This window comes from Fukomys damarensis, unplaced genomic scaffold, assembly GCF_012274545.1.
Source record: "Fukomys damarensis isolate Sample0158 unplaced genomic scaffold, DMR_v1.0_HiC HiC_scaffold_24, whole genome shotgun sequence".
NCBI lineage: Eukaryota > Metazoa > Chordata > Mammalia > Rodentia > Bathyergidae > Fukomys > Fukomys damarensis.
The window spans coordinates 39,674,319-39,679,688 of record NW_022900936.1 but is presented as its reverse complement, the minus strand read 5'-3'; positions in this window follow the sequence as shown (position 1 = coordinate 39,679,688).

The following is a 5,370-nucleotide window of genomic DNA, read 5'->3' as shown; positions in this document are numbered from 1 at the left end:
AAAAAAAAAATAAAAATAAAAAATAAATATATCCACCACAAACACATTAGTTTATGGCAAGAGATGGAGAATGGAAAAGAGAATCAAAAATTAAGAGGGAAATAACAATAATACCAAACAAATTTACAAACATTGATAATAATATGCCAAGGATTTAGGAATATGATCACTTTAATTCCTTGACTTCAACATCCTAAAAACAAAAGAAAAAGCAAAAAATGGCATTTTCATGTTTCATGTGCTATCTGCACTTTAATTACTTTGTAACAAATGCACCTTTCAAATACACAATAACATGACCATATATTTTCAATTTTCCCTTCTGAAAACAGTGTGAAGCTGGCCAAAACAGTAAATTTAAAGCTTCAGTTGCATAGAGCAAGCTATGTTCCATGACCATAAAGTAGAAGGATACAAAATAAGCTCACTTCTTTGGAGGAGGAAATAATTCTTTGAATAATTGTGATGCATTTATTATAGATGCCTATTTCTAAAGTGATCTGAATAAATAATTGTCCGCTCATTTACAACATGTTCCTAGTTACTCCCAAACATATTAATAATCAACTGTCTAAATAGGTTTTTAAAATGTAGGTCTTAATGACCTCTATAATTCCTGAAAATTCAATTGTTTAGATCATTCAATTGTATGCCGTACATTCAGTGATAGCATCTGAAAGTTGGATTATTTTGAGGGGCTTCCTGGTCAAGATGCTTTTTCTGGGGTTTACAGACCCAACCACATGGATCTGCATAACTTTTGTCAAATTTCCACAGCTCTTAAAAAGATAGAAGAATTATTCTTTCCCCAATTGGTAAAAGGATCAGGATTAGTATCACTGTCCTATAAATAGACATAAATGTCCATGGCCTATTTACCTTTTAATCCATCCTATTGTATAGCAAAATTGATTAAAGATGCAAAAGATTAATGTTGAAAAAGTGTAATTCCAGCACAAAAAATCCATTTCCTGTCATTTGATTTTTAGATTTAAAGGTCTTTGAATTATATTAAATATTCTAATGGGATTTTCCTTTCATTTTCCTGAGGGATCTCAGCATAATAGTTTTAAAATAGGAAAAAGAAAACCAGCAGAAATGAAAACAAAAGATCACAAGAAAACTCATATGAACTTCTAAACAGTTTTAAAAGTAACTTTGCAAAATTAAGAGTTCTAAAATTTTCTGGTCCCAGAGTCACTTCACTTTCTTAAATAATTTTTGAAAACTCAAAAGAGTTTTTTCTTCTATGGATTGTAGCTATCCAAATTAAAGTTGAGAAGATTTAAAAATATAAGTAGGCACAAGCACATTTCAGTAGCTGTCTGAAATCATCACAGCTAGTGAGAGAATGAGAAACAAACAAGCAATGTCTTTATTACTGTTAGAAAATTTTGATCTTTCATCTCCTTAAAGTTTTAGGGACCACCAGTATGGTACAGACCATACTCTAATCTCCTTGAATGGATTAATGAATGATTGAATGCAGAGATGTTATTACATAAATTATGTAGTTTTGAAAATAGGAATAATGCTGGACTTCATTTCTTACTCAATGCAGAGGCCAGATAGAAGAAAAGGCTGGGTAATCCAGGTAAAAGCTAAAGGAGAAGTTTGCTTGGAGGCATTCATGGTATTTAGCCATCCATGCAGACAGGGAGCCCATACTGTTGTTCCAGTTAACTGTCTGCCAGGAAGCCATCCTTTCTGACCTCCTTCTTTAACCTTTTCCTTTGTAAAACCTTTCATTGGCCCTATTTTCTCTGAATTTCCCTACCATATAAAGAAATATGAAAAACTTAAAAAACAGTCATGACTGGATGGGAATGATATGTGTTTGTATTTTAAACTCAGCTCGTAATTTGTGTGTGTGTGTGTGTGTGTGTGTGTGTGTGTGTGTGTGTGTGTGGTTTTTTGAGACAGGTCTCACTTTGTAGTTGAGACTGACCTGGAGCCCAGGCTGGTCTCAAACTCACAGCAATCCTCCTGCCTCAGCCTCCCACGTGCTGGGATTACAGGCATGCACCACCACACCCAGCTCATAAAATGACTTTTAAAACAATTTTTATTGATAAGATTTTTCTGAGGCCACAAATTAGTAGAAAATTTCAACTGGCAAGAAATTTCACTGGGAAACAAATTACACCAATGGCACCCACCTAAAGATGCGAGAACTGTAACTCCAAAGATTCCTTTATACTTTCAAATATTTACAAATCTGGCTCAGTATTGACACAAAGCAAGTCTTCATTAATGTCAAAGTAAATTCTGCTGAAATTATGGTAATTCTGTTTGCATAAAAACAGAAACACCTGATAACAGACAAAATTTCTTCCAGCTATTAAGATACAATCAAATGTGTTTTCTGTGCATTAATATATATATTTCCACGCATTTGTAAAGTAAGATCTCAACTTTTTTTTATCATTGAGTTTATTGGTACTTTATAGGTATACTGCACAGTTACATTCATCATTGGGATCTTGTACCTTTACATGACAGGCCTTGGTTCTCATTTTTTCCCCTTATCCCTGCCCTCCCTTCACCCCCTTCACCCTTCCCTATTTACAAACACTTTGTTTCCATTTCTTCATTTTCTCATATTTTTTTTCCATTATTTCCTTTCCCCTACCTTTCCCACTTCCCCTACACCTTCAGCCTGTTTCTTCCTATTTCACATTGTCAATTATACCATTTGGACCAAAGATCTCAATTTTAAGGATTTAGAGAAACAAATACCTTTTTTTTCCATCCAATTCTTCCTTCCTACCTTCCTTTTTTTCTCCCTTTTATTCCCCTTCCAATAAATACTTACTAGGTGCTCTGCTCAGTAGGTTAGGCCTGTGATTTGAATGAAACAGAGTCCCTCCCTTGGGGATGTTTACTTTCTGTGATACCATATACAATAGATATATTAATAAACACTATGTAATTTAGAAGTTTTATAGATAGTGCTAATTTATTGAAACTGCAATTCTGTTTCTCAGAATCATCTTTCCTGTTGATGCTCTTTAGAGTTGACCCAAAGCCAAAGATGCGGAAGATACAGAGTGTGGGAGTTAAACAACAGCCTTTTATTTCTGAGGGTCATTCTGATTGGATGAGATAAGATGAGAAATACTGATGCGCTCAGCTTGCCCTCCCTGCTCACATCCAATTCATCTTCCCTTGAGAGATCTTCCTGGCCAATAGGAACGTGGGGACCATCACAAGCTACAGAGGCAACAACCTTCCCTAGACTTTGACTATGTAAGATTTCCTTCACCTCCTGTTGGGTGACCTGGCTCTTCTGATTCACAGAAAATTCCAACTCATTCTGTACTACATAGGATGGGAAATAATAAATGGAAATAAAGTTTTCCTTCTGTAAATAATTTTCCCATTCTAATATAGATAGCAAAAATGGGGCCTATGTTAAAAAGTATAACAATCAAGAGCCAATGAATATGGATTTTAGTCTGGTATCTGCCATTCTAGTCCTGATTATACTATATGACGAGGTGCCTTACACAAAGCTTCTCACCTTTGGCAATACTGATATTTTGCTCTGTGCATTGTAAAAGTCAGCATCTCTAACTTCTTCTACCCAACAGATGCCAGTAGTACCCTCCCCGCTGTGACAACCTGACACATCTTAGGACATTATCAAACGTGTCCTTGGACACAAAACCACCTTCAATGGTAAAGTGTTATAATGACATAGTTCTGCTTTTCTTTTTATGAAAAATGAAAATATCATAATATCCATGTCATAATTGTGTTAAAAAGTTTACATAAGATTATGCACTTTAAATTGCTCTACTAATTCATTCATAAGTAATGGTTGTTTTCTCTTTTTGAAATCACTTGGGGCTTTTCTAACTCAACTAACCACATATACTAATTAAGCATCTCTTCTAAAATATATGATTACAATGTACTTTTTTTAGCTAAAAAAGGTACATAATTGTGGTCTGTGCTTTTGCACTAGGAGAGAGGCCTATGTGTCATTAAATTCATATATCTGATTATAGCACACTATTTGCTTTAAAATTCATATTTTGTTTTAGAAACACTCACAGGGTAGACAACTGCCACTGCATTTGACAGCGCCTTTAAATTTGGGCAGCTAGTCCCCTTCATCTGCATCACAATTCAGTGGAGGATGATCTACTGTAGGGAGAAACAGTCTGGACAAGCTTCTGATTAGCAGGAGGTTCCAAACAGCACTGTCTGTGCCAGACAGATGTCAGCAGAATCCAACCTCCCAACCTCATTGCAACTGCGCACAAGAGCTGCTTAACCACAGTGCTTTTACATGCTCCTCATTAGTTAAGATTTCATACAAAGACTGTTCAATAATAAATCCATTTTTTTCATATGTCAATTTGTAGTAGCCCTTCTAAAACCACCCTGGCATCAATCCCAGGACATAATTTATTGCCTAATAAGCAAGCAAGCTTTTCAATTATTTCCTTTCCCCCAATCTCACTCTCCATGATTTGACTGTCTTGCTGCCAACTCCCCGAAATCTGAGGCTAGGTGGAAAGGGGAGAGAAACTTTTAAAGAGCCAGAGAATGCTACACAAAATGGAAAAATGGAAGCACCTGTACTGAGTTGTTTTGTGGTCACTCATTCACATTGTGTCATTCTTTTAACTCTTTTCAAGCCAAGTATGTAATGAGTTCCTTACTAAAAACTGCTTTGTCAAGCCTACTCATCGCTTTTCATTTCACTCAGAAATTCCTATGTCACTCTATCCACAGGATGCAGTCTAGCCATCTTGGAAAAGTGGCAGAGTCAAACAGGAAGTTTTAAATTTTCCTGCCTACAACAAAAGAGCAGCTCATGCTGAAAGCTCTTTTTGATCCCTTGTATCTGCAACTCCCACCTAGTTGCTCAACCTGTTTTCTTTTTACAGTTCTCTCCAAAGCCTGTGAGAACTGCAGAACTTTCCATAGCATTAGTGCCTAACTATGGACTGCTCATTCCCTGGCATCTTGACACCTGATTATCACCAATATTTCCTATTTCCCATCATCTTCCTGGTGAATGAACTTCATCTGATGTTGTTCATAGTTTGGTGTCAGAACACATGAGGTGACAGGAAATGACAAAATAAGCTACATTTAAAAAGAGTATAGTTTGTGAGCTTTTCAGACAATTATAGGCCAAAAGAATTACATATGAAGAGATAATTCCTATATCAATACAATTAACTCATCCATCCTTTAAAAAGTAAGCTGTTTTATAAGTGTTTTCCTTCTAACATTTTATTAACCTTAATATATTACTGGAAACCACCAGGGTGAAGAAGGCTAGATAATTTGGGAAATTTTTCTACCCTAATAAGATGTTATTCACATTTTTTCTAGATAATCTTCTAAAAA